This window comes from Salvia splendens, chromosome 8 (assembly GCF_004379255.2).
Source record: "Salvia splendens isolate huo1 chromosome 8, SspV2, whole genome shotgun sequence".
Classification (NCBI taxonomy): domain Eukaryota; kingdom Viridiplantae; phylum Streptophyta; class Magnoliopsida; order Lamiales; family Lamiaceae; genus Salvia; species Salvia splendens.
This window is the reverse complement of record NC_056039.1, coordinates 1,228,556-1,241,098: the sequence shown is the minus strand read 5'-3', so window position 1 is coordinate 1,241,098 and position 12,543 is coordinate 1,228,556. Positions and strand designations below refer to the sequence as shown.

Here is a 12,543-nt window from a genome sequence, read left to right as displayed (position 1 = left end):
CGATCAATTGGGTGCAGGCAGTCACATTTAATATCGTTTGCCTTTTTTTATTTTCTTTATCCCATTTAATTAATAAAGTGTTTAGTCACTTATAATCAACGAGATAATATGGGATAAAAAACTGTTTGAAAATATAAACCGTAAATTTGTAATTTTGTAAAATTGAATGATAACAATAATAATAATGAAAAATTAATGGAATTATTTTATATTCAAAGTATTTAGGTGTGGCCGTGTGGATAAATTATGTGAGCATGATTTACGGTTGCCCGCAATATACCAATTCTCCCTAAAACTATTGGCCACATCACTTCCGAGGCCAAATACTGTTTACTGTTTTCTCCCTAAAATTATTGATTTTATGTTTCCGAGAGAATAAGCAACGTAATATTCAGCACTTCTACTACTCCTACTTTATTCGGGTATGACGAGTCGATAGGATACAATTTAATTTTTTTAAGTAAATGAATGAGTGATATAAACTCTTTTTTACGAGTAAAATTGTGGAGTAATTTAAAACAATTCATAATGAATGAGGAATTAATTTTTTCACTTTAATAATGGGTAAAGTATATTTCATAAAAAATCTCATAAATATATTTAAAAAAATCTCATAATGAAAAGTGAATTGAGTAGAGGCAATGGGCTAATGTCAGTCCTTTCTGCATTTTTGGACTTGCAAATAATAACAAACAATTTTCATAAAACCAAAAAACTAGGGTCTCTAATTAGGAGAACAAATTCCAACAATATTAATGAACATCATATAGTGTCGTAGCCTATAGATCTCAACAAATAATTGTACTGTCTCTTTCGAGAAGCTACTGCCTAAAATTCATATATATTTATGATTCTTTTATTAGATAACAGACTACTTATTTGACAAAAGTGTAGAATATGCATGCTAAATGTCCGCAAAAGTGCAGAGTAGGCTGGCAAGGGTTGGTAATTTACCTTAAATGCCGTGCAAGTCATAGGGTATTATAGTCCGAAAATGACTACAAATATACGATACATGATTATGTTAAAGGCCAGAGACTTGTGACGATATTTTTAAAAGTCAAGGGTCTGGAGTGAAATAAATAAAACGTCAGGGACATTTTATATAGTTCACTCTAATCATTAAACAAAACAATTAAAATATATTAATACAAATATAGTCATTTCTTGTTGATAGTTGATACGGTCCATTAGAGGCCCATTTTTCTAACATAGTGATCAAATGAAAAAAAACGAAGAAAAGAGAACTGTATTAAAAAGAATTACGAATAGTTATTTAATTCTAAAAGATTTGAAAACGTATTATTAAATTATTATGTTTCAATTTTTAAATTTCTCAATTCAATGTTTGAATTTCGAATCCAATAAGAGCATCTCCAATGGCGGACGTCCGGTCGGACTTCCGCGATGGGCGACCGGGACATCCGCCATTGTAACACATACAGTCGGATACGGACGTCCCGTATGGACGTCGGATGTCCTCGGATATCCCCGCGACGGGCGGGTGGACGTCCGCCATTGTGGCGTGGGTCGGACGTCCGCCGCGGATGTCCGAGTTATAATTTTTTTTATAAAAAAACTCTATATATTATCGAAGAGGTTTGGACGCGGAGGGGTTGACGTTGATGTGGTTAATTTTTTTTTTCGAATCATGTATGTTTTTTTAATGAAGTTGTTAATTTTTCCCGTTCGTATTCGTGTTGAAATTTTATTTTCGTAAACGTAAATTGCTTTATTTGTGAATTTGTGATTTTTTTTATTGCGGGAAGTCCTAGTGGGAAGGGCGAGGGAAGGGCGGATTGTGTAGGGGAAGTCCTAGTGACGTGTCAGTGGGATGGAAAGTCCTAGTGACGTGCCGGGAGGTTTTTTAGAAAGTCCTAGTGGATGTCCGAGTGGGACATCCATACATTGGAGATGCTCTAAGATTCACCAAAATTTGACCGAATTTGATTATAATGATTATTTTAGTAGTACTCCGTATTTATCTTTATTTAAAACGGAAAGAGCCAAAGAGGGCGAAATTAGTGTTCCTTTCGATAGCTAATCTTTATTTAATGTCGATTACAATACTAATATATAAATTCATAAATCTTCAGAAACCCTTCTTCTTCCTTCTTCGTCGCCCTCTCTCTCTCTACTGCCAGCGCTCGCGCCTCTTCGAGATCCTCATCCACCGCCGCGCCTCCATCGACGTCGTCCAAGCCCTAGATTCCGTCGCCGGAGCTGCGGAGGATTTTCGGATTTCGAAATCCGTTTATTTCTCGTTGCTCTCTGCGGCTAATCGATTTGCTTCCAGGTACGGCGACAATCTATTACACTTTACCCGCGTATTTCTATGAATTTTGATGTGATCTAATTTGATTCGATTGGTAGGAAGAGATCCGTAAAGTTAGTTTTTTTAAATAACTGCGGCGTGATTAATTCGTTGTTAATGTGTTTAGGGCTGTTGTAGGTGAGATTGGGGATGGCAGCGGCGTTAGTAGCTCAGCAACTTGTTACTGCTAGTGTTGTAAGTTTTTTTTGTTGAGGATTTTTTATTATTTTGTTGTTGTTGTTGCTAATTCGGCTCTTTGGTGTGAGCTAGGTTGGGAACGCATTTGTGACGCAGTATTATCACATTCTGTATCTATCGCCGGGGCATGTTCATCGATTTTATCAGGACATAAGTATGCTTGGTCGACAAGAGGAGGATGGCACCATGACCATCACCACCACTATGGAAGTAATTCCACTCTCCCTGTACTGCATAATGTTTGAGATTGGAGCTCACGAATTTGTTCTTGAAATGAGAAAATAAGTCGATGTGACTATCGATTTTGCAACAGAAAGTTTGTTTTTTTAAACTTTTGTATTGATTGTTCAAGCCATTAGGCAAACAACAGGTCTTATCTCATGTTTCTTTTTGTTTTTCGATGAAGTTCACTCCATTTGTTTTTGATTGTCATAAATAATTGTGATTTAATGCGTGTTTTTAAATCGATTAGTAAATGTTGATTGTTGATAAAATGTTCTCTGTTGTGCTGCTATGATGTGATTGCACAGGCCATTAATGCGAAGATTCTTTCCCTGCACAATGATAAGTTGAAAGCAGAGATTAAATCAGTGGATTCTCAAGAGTCCTTTAGTGGTGGAGTTCATGTTCTTGTGACCGGCTGTATGAGGGAGACCAACAACTCATGCTACAATTTTGCGCAGTCATTTTTCCTTGCCCCATAGGACAAGGGTTACTTTGTTTTAAATGATACGTTTCGGTATTTGGATAGTGTCCCTGCGAACCCAGCCGTGGTCAATGACATTGTGGTGCCTGCCTCTCCTGAGCTAGGTAACCTATATATACCTTTCTACTTTTATACTGGTCCTATTGATTGCCGATTGTGAAGTGATAAAATCGTAATCTTTTTAGCATCTGCCGCCCCAGCAACAGTTGTGGAGAATCATGTCCCTGTCAACGAGGATAGCGCACCCCCTGTGGAAGAAGCTGTGGCAGGAGAAGTTTACAGCCCATCTGAGAGTAATGGTGTGGCTATTGTTGTTGAAGAAGAAATTCCGGTGGCTGAGGTCGTTGATGAAGCTGAAGATGATACTCAAAAGATTGTTGAATCTAGTGCCAAAATTGAGGAAGTGCCAAAGAAATCTTATGCTTCTATTGTAAGTAGGACACAAGTCATGAAGTTGAGATCTTTATCTTTTGTCTCATAGTTTTGTGGTTATTATGAACAAAGTTCTGACTGAACTGTGCTCATGGTTTGTTTAGACTTTATGAAACTCTTTCTCGTTTCAAATGTTTATATCCATTAATATACGTAATGTGCAGGTGATGCATCTCAAGGGAAATGTTGCATCTTCCCCACCTCCACAAGTGACTCCTCGGAAAGCTCCACCAAAGATTGTAGAGCCAGTGCATCCACCTTCTGCCCCAGCAACTGATGGACCTATTTCTGGTTCAGAAGTTGTTGATAATGGAAACAACCCAGATGGTGAAGGCATGATATTCTAACTTCCATTTTCCATTATGAGAACAGGTTGTCGAGGGTTGTATCATGTTTTCTTCTATTTTTCTAATACACCCTTATTTATGCAGCTGATGGTTACTCAATATACATAAAGGGTCTCCCTATGAATGCTACCGAGAGCTTACTTGAGGAAGTATTCAAGAAATTCGGTACTATCAAGCCCGATGGAATTCAAGTTAGGAGCAACAGAGTATGTTTATTTCCGACTACTGTTTTCGATTAATTGTGGCACATCACATGCAAGCGATCCTTACTGTGGGTGTCAATCTTTATAGATACCAAAAAATAACACTCCTAACTATTCTTGCTGCAGCAACAAGCCTTTTGTTTTGGCTTTGTGGAATTTGAGGATGCAAGTTCAGTACAAAAAGCTCTCGAGGTATGCATTTTATGCTCACATGCAACATGAAGCTTTCAAAAAAATTCTGTGTATAGTCTAGATCAAATATGTAGTTTCTGTTTTCTTAGAAGCAAGCTATCCACTACTTAGAATTTGATGTTGGCTAATCTTTCCCTAGCGATCTAATTCATTATTGATGGCCCTCTCTTGATTGGCCACCATGCACAATGTTTAAGTTCAACTTATGTTTTTACTTTTATGTAGTATAATAATTTTCTGCATATGTTGTCTCAACTGCTTCACCTGTGGAGACATGTCTTATATGATAGACGAAGCTTCCTTTGTCTTTTCTGACCCAAGTTCATATGTAGAACTTATTCATTTCTGTATAATACTTCTTCACACATAGTATATCACCTTATTCACTGAAATAAGTCCGTATGGAGAACTTTATTCATTTACAGTGCTTCTTAATCATCTATGAAAGAATCAGTTTCCATGTATATGGAGCTCTCTCAACACAAAGCTGGTGGCTAATCTCTGAGTTTGATTCATAGTTTTTACACGAACTCAACGTTTCAGGCTTCTCCCGTGACAATTGGTACACGCCAAGCATTTGTTGAGGAGAAGAGGTCTACTAACAATCGAGGAAATTCCAAGGGGAGATTTTAACCAGGAGGGGGTTCTGGTGGATTCAGAAGTGAAGGAGTAAGAGGACGTGGGAACTACGGAGGTGGGAGGGGATACGGGAGGGGTGATTTCAATGGAAGGGGTGGTGAGTTTGGCAGCAGGGGTGGCAGGCTCTCAAATCGTGATGGATATCAGAGGTCTGAAAACATGAGCAACAATGGTGGCAGTCGCATGAACCGCGCTGGTGGCTTCCCAAATGGCAACACAAAGACTGTCGCTGTCGCTCCTCGGGTTTCTGCTACTGCTTGAGCAATGAAGGTAGGTAGTCAGTGTGTGGCTTCAACTAGGTGGATTTATTTTAGTTTCTATTTAAATCTGTAGGGAAATTTTGTCGAACAGCTTAGTCCCTATTGCCGGTTTTGTTCACAGTTTTCCCTTCTTGGGTACAGTTTTCTATAAGTAGGCTGAGGTTTAGTTTTTTTATTTTTTGAATTATAGCATATTGGCTGATGAAAAATTAAAATATTTTGTACTGGGCTCATTTCTTGGAATGAAATTCAGTTTCCCATTTTATTTGTTGCTTATCACAATTGGTGTTTTAATCATATAATCTAATTTTTTCACTGTGTTTCATTTTGGAATATAACAAAAACTTTAGTACTATCAATTTTGCTGATGCTCTTTACTTTTTCTAACAATGCATGCTTTTTTCAAGGTAATACTTGAAAATTATGAAATGGCAAGAAACAGAACTATATAATACTATGAATAAATTGGCATTTGTGATTATTTTTTTTGTATTATGTAGAAGAAAAACATGTTAATATTATTAGTGCCTTGGCAATAAAATTTGAACACCCCAATAACATTGACATGTTATCCTTTTAGAGCATCCACAATGGTAATAGCCAAGCCATAGCCTAGCCACAAACTCTTCCTACCACATCATCAGCACTAAAACTCCTCCTGTCACACCGTCAGGACAAACAACTGGACAAGCAATAGCCTAGCCACAATAAACAAAATTATATAAAACAAATAATTAACAATCACACAAAATACGCAATTAAATTTACGACACAGATACGAGAAAAATTCAATAATTTCATTTAAATTAAAAAAAGTACATTAAAAAAATTACATGATTAAAAAAAACCCCTCTTACACACGAATTACATAATTACATAATTAAAAATTACAATCAAGCAAATACGGAATTAAATTTTCGACACAAATACGGGAAAATGCAATAATTTTATTTAAATTTAAAAAAGAAAATTATAAAAAATACATAATTAAAAAAAATCGGCTAGCCGATTCCGAGACTGCAATGGCGGCTAGCGGATCGGCTAGAGCTCGCCGATTTTCTCGCCGAAATTGCGCTCGCCGGTTCCAATGGTTTGGCTAGCGGATCGGCCAGCGCCGGGAATCGGCTAGCCAGTCCGCTAGCCTCCATTGGAGATGCTCTTAGAATAGGTAAAAAAGGCTCTCATTCAAGAACTTTTTTTCCTAAAACCACACCAATTTCGAATGTGGCACTAATACTCCTTCCATTTTGTTGCAAGTGAGTCATATATTGATTTTAGGCGTTCGTATTTGAATCATTTTCCCCTTTATTGCAAAAAAACAACTGACTTTATTTTAAATTCTATTTAATTCAATAAATATCAATTACTCAATTTCCTGAATCAAAAGAAACACACAACTTCAATGAGATTGAAGTAGTAATAACTAGATCATCTTAATCTCCTATGAAAATAATATTCCATCCGTCATAAAATAAGTTCACATTATTTTTATCTTCTCTAATTTACTAAACATAGGAGTACTTTCTAAATTATATATCTATGACAGAACATCACGAGCATCTAACAAAGTAGTAGAAAATTCAGTATTTCATAAACCATATAAAAAAGAACATTAAGAAAACACAAAACACCAACGACTAAAACATATGCTACTACTAGTATTTACCACAAATTCAAAAGTAGATTATTAAAGAAGATTATTTACCACTAAAACATATGCTAATATCTATTTATGATCAGCATTGTTATGAACCTTCTTGCTACTCTTATGCAAATGCAACCACCCAATCCCCTTAATCGCCTTGGAAATCTTGACAAGATTCGGCCTTCCCACTCCAAGATTCATCTTCCCCGCCGACATCTTCAACGCCTGCAAACAACACAGCCGTATCTCATTCTCACCATCCTCTTCCTCCTCCACCTCAACAACCTTCTTTCTCCTCCCACCGCTCTTGTTCGAATCCATCTCCCACAGCGAGTCCATCCCCTCTCCTCCTCCGCTGTGCCTCTCCTCGAATAGTTTCCCGGCCAGCGTCCTCCTCCACTCCCTCTCCCTCCTCATCGACCCGCAGCTAGAGAGCGAGTTTGATCTCGACACCACCGCATTCATGATCACTGAATCATCAAACCTCTTCTCCATAGCCGGAGTCTTGATTCTTCCGGCGAGGCCCGGCAGCGGAATCGGCTCCAAAATGGGATCTTTTTGGGGGGTGTGGTGTGACTCTTCTCTCACCTCTGCCATTGATGGAGGGCCGAAGAAGATTTCGTAAAGTTCACAGCTTTGGAGCTCTTCATTGGGATGGTGATCTCTGTTGAGCTGCAGTCTCTGTAGGAAGGCGAGGGAGATGAGGGAAGTGGTGAGGAAGAGAGGAAGGAGAGGAGCTTGAGGAGGTAGGGGGAGAAGAAGATGAGGTATGAGAAGTAGAGGGGATGAGAGAGAATGGAGGAGTAGAGGCAAATGAAGAAGTCAGAGTTCAGAGGACTAGAAAAACGAGACTTGGAGATGCACAGCTCACACATTTCTGGGAATAATAGAAAAATGGGAGATGGTGAAGAAATGGGGAAGAAGAATTAGAAGAAGGAATCTTGGTGATTGGGAAGTCTAGTTGTGGAAGTAGTGAATGCGGCGTGAATAAAGGGAAGAGAAATTAGTTAAGTAAAAAAAGGGTGATTTGCTTTGGAAAGAAAAGCTTTTTGCATTTCTGGATTCCATTGAACAACCGAAATTATGACCTTTTCTATTAGGTCTATGTGAAAAGGATTGGAGTGTCGTGTTTTAAGCTCTATTTGAGGAATGTGCTTATAAACTTGTGTGGGATCAGATATGATAAACATGTCTTCAAATAGAGAATTACAATAATTGATCCAATAATTACTACAATTAAGTGATTTTGTGACTATCACGTGGAGTGAAATAAATTAAATATTACAGTACAGAAACAAAATTAATACAACCATCTTGGAGGCTGAGTTATAACAAACCCAAATTTATTCGATATTTTTTGCCATATGGAGAAGAAAAACAAGAAAAAATATAACATATTTTTTGGATTATTGAATTATTATATTCTAGTTTTGCATTGGCAATCTTTTTGCATCATCTTGAATTCGGTTTTAAATAAATCAATTGCTACGCATAACATACTCACATGAACATTCTTATATAAGGCTAATATAGATCATGCACTGTAATGGGAAATAATTAAGTTAATCCTATCTAATTAATGCAATTAAAGTAGTCGGCAAAGAACCAACGTAGACATACATCACATGGGTGAGAAAAAATAATTAAATTTAGAGCTGAAGCCAAGTCAAAGGCCATCAATTACATTCAATAATAACACACTTTAACACTATACTCTCTGCCTCGACATTCTCCACAATACAAAAAGGCAAAAAATCTAACAAAGAAACAATGACATGTAAAGACAAATTTGACTAATCCGAGTTCTATATGGCATAGAATATGCATCGAAGCATCTTGCAAATAATTAAAGCATCAATCCATCTTTTAAATGCACAGATGAATAGTAACCTAGTAGTTGAAATAGATCCACACTTTCTTGATCAGACCCTACAGATGGTTCAACCAAGATCAACCATAACCGAATGGATCAAGATCAAATTATTAATGTGGCAGTGATTAAAGCCCAAGCATCAATAATGGGGGAAGGTACATAAGATGAGGGGGGTTAATTGATGGTGAATTCTAAAGGGTTTTCTGGTTTGGAAAAAATAGGAAGTTCAAAGTCATCAACTTCACATGGGAGGACACTCAATTACTACTCCATTGCACACACCACCTTTTTTCACAACCACCACCTAAGCCTTTTTTTCTGATTAGTGGACCCCTAATTGTCTGTTGTGACCATTTTCACAATTTTTACAGTGTCAATCTTGTGAGAGCATTCACTGTGTAAATCCCACAACAAACTTCACCAGGCAAGTCAAAGCTTTCACAAGTTAAAAACATAAAGTAATTCTTCTATCATCTTAAGGCAGCAACAATGCAAGATTTTCATGAATATAAAGCAGACAAAGTAAAGACTAAAGAGGGAAATAATTCAGAATCCCTCTGGAAGACATATGTCATAGATACCATAACATCCAGAAGGGGGGATGAATTAACCACGAAGCATAAACTAATTCTTCTATCATCTAAAGGCAGAAACAGAGTAAAGAGGGAAATAACTCAGAATCCCTCTGGAAGACGTATAACATAGATACCATAACATCCAGAAGGGATGAGGAATTAACCACGAAATATAAACCAGCATAACATATAGATATATGCTGCATCATATAACAGAAGCGGAGAACATGAGACAAGTAGATTATCAGGAAAAAAAAGCTTCACTAAATAAAAACCAATATCTTGTTACATATGGTCTAGAGAAACAAACTCGATATTCAAGTTTAGAGAGTTGCACTTATAAAGTGGACATCTAAACACTTGGAAACTCCATCCAAACTAGTGCTTGCATAATGCACGCTTACTCGTTCATAACAGGTTTGTTCTCATTTGCCTTTGGCCTATGTTCCTTCGGCTTCTGCTCTTCAGTTTTCCTTTTGAAATGAGTCAGCACCAATGTCAGGGAAATTAAATTATTGAATCAAAAACATTGTTCTTGTTCTACTAAAAAAGTCATATACAGTTTTTTTTAACAGCGAGTTTCAAGTATAGGAGAAAACACACAGAAAAAGATAATTCGTGTGTGCACAAAAAATACATAAATCGGTTGATGGATTCCTTACAAAAACAAGCACTGGATGTATATTGTCTTTAAATGAGAGCATAAAGTGAGCAAGTAACTCATTGGACATATATTATCTCCAAATGATAAGTAAGCAAGTCACATAAAGTGAAGCCAAACAATGATAACCATGGAAAAATCCAAAATTGAGCAGAAATAAAGTACAACTAGCACTCCAATTATCCCTCTCAACTCTGATCTAAACAGAACTGGCAGAACAAAATCACTCAATCTGTATATGAAATTACATTTCTATAGTGATAAATTGGGGAAATTATATAATTATGCAAAACATCTCAGGTTAGAACTATTGCAAAATAAATGAACACTGTGCTATATGATTATATTCCAAACCAGCTGGGGAGCTACAATAATTATTTAAACAAGATTATGCAGGGAAAGTAAAAAGAAGTTTAACATTTTGGACATAGAATTATAGTTCTAACTCATTCAATCAATGGAAAATTCTATACATATGCAAAATATCACAAGAAGCTCGAGTTAGAATTGTTTATTGCAAGATCAATTAATCGAGCAATATTAGATTACTCCAAATAAAGCAACAATCAATGAACAAAAAAAACATTAACATAACAATCAATCTTCGAACTTTAGGGTTCGTGAAATTTGTTGTAATTTTATAAAACAAAACCACAAAAATCACAGAATCATTACACATTCAAGGAGGCAACTAACAAGCAACAAATCCTGCGGAAAACAGTTTTGTGCAACGTAAATTGACAAAAATCAAAACCTAAAGAACTTCAAATTCGAGTAGAGATATACCTCTTGTCGGAGGCGCCGCCCTTCTGGCTGAGGAACGAACGGAAAAGTGGGGAATTCACGTCGTAAATCATTTTCACGGATCAATTCAACGGCGCAAGAAAAAACCCTAATCTCTCAAATTCCAGCGTTGGGAAACTTCGTTTAGCTGATGAGCTCTTTAATCCAATCAGGGTCTGAATATTATAAGCCTATTAAAACATTATACTGGGCCTAGGCCCAACAGTTTAGATAATTTGATAATTTATTCAAGAAATAAATGTTGATTGATCAAGAATTTCCATCAGCAAAAATAATTATTTTCAAATAGTGTTCAATCAATTATGTATTAGTTGGCCTAATAAGAGATGAAACAAGATCCATTTTTCCTAACGGATTACTCTATTCGAATTGAAGAAGCAACGTAACACAATAAATCCGAGTTTTCCTTATGAATAATTTAATCGAATCTTATTAAATTTTTATCAGAAAAAATATTTGTTTACAAAAGAATCAAGTAAAAAGAAAAATAAATTATAAACTTAATTTATAACCTACCCATCTTATAATTCAATAATTTTATATTTTGAGATGAATAACAATTATGAATTATGAAGTCTTGAGGAAGTCTTTCTATGACTTGATCAACTTTTCATACTTGTCATTGCCATGACAATGGAGAAAAAAAGACTTAAAAATGAAGTCGTCTAGAAAAATATAAATAAATGAACTTGTCCAAGTCTTTGAATATATACCTAAACCATCAAAATAATTCCACGACGTATTTATTTTGATGGCCACGTAAATTCCGAACCTATAACATTTATTTTATTTAAAAAAACATAATTTTTCTCATGACTATTTTTTTTGTATAGGGTCGGCATCTATACAATAAGTTGAAAGAGATAATTATGTTGAAATTTTTTTAACATTAAATAAGACTATTAATTTAATTATTATTATCATCATTGATTCCAAATTGTCCAACACGTGTTTCTTTAATTGCATCCAACATCCAACTATTTTCGGAGAGTGTGTTATTGGGAAAATTGCAAAATATAGTATAATGGACTAAAATTTAAACTACCCATCATTATACGTATTAACATAGTGGTGATAGCAATAGTTATTTTTTTTTAATTATACTACTTAACTAAACACGACGCCTTAATTTTATAAAATCATGCAATGTCACCATTCTATATCATAAAAAAAAGGGTGATTACAAGTAAATATTTAAATTGCAAAATCCTAATTCAGTTAAATTTTGTCATTTTTGCTTCATCAACTTCATTATTGAAATATATTTTAGTCATGGAGCAAATTTGGGCGACTGGGTATTTTTAACTAACCTTCGTCTGAGCTTACCTGTTATAAGTTGGAGCACGTTTGATCAAGAACAAGAAGAACAATGCAACGCGATTTTACGTGTTTCGGTTTTGACAAACCTACGTCCACGGGTGTTTCACTCTTTATTGATGAATAAGTGGTGGAAGATTACAACTCAAGAACACAAGTATCTAACACTCTAAACACCTCTAATCTCACTTTACAACCGAAAGCTAATCAAGTGAAGAAGATGATACTCTCTTGAATTCTCACGTATGAAGTGTGTGTTGTGATCTCTGCATAATGCTTATATACTGAGCTACGCAGCGCGCTTGATCCCTTTGATCTCAGCTCCTTCACGCTCCCACTTCATAACTGAATGTTAGTTGATAACTTCCAAACATCCT

The 12,543-nt window shown here is 35.9% G+C and overlaps 1 long non-coding RNA gene and 1 pseudogene across 1 annotated transcript; one reads left to right on the top strand and one right to left on the bottom strand.

Moving 5' to 3' along the window:
• The first annotated feature begins 2,061 nt into the window (after nt 1-2,061).
• Nucleotides 2,062-5,556, top strand: LOC121745234 (annotated as a pseudogene).
• A 4,069-nt stretch (nt 5,557-9,625) lies between these two features.
• LOC121743513 lies at nt 9,626-11,023 on the bottom strand. Its single transcript, XR_006038287.1, has 2 exons — nt 10,832-11,023; nt 9,626-9,857 (listed from the first exon to the last, which is right to left on the bottom strand). It is a non-coding gene; the product is annotated as an uncharacterized LOC121743513 (long non-coding RNA).
• Between the last annotated feature and the right edge of the window lie 1,520 nt (nt 11,024-12,543).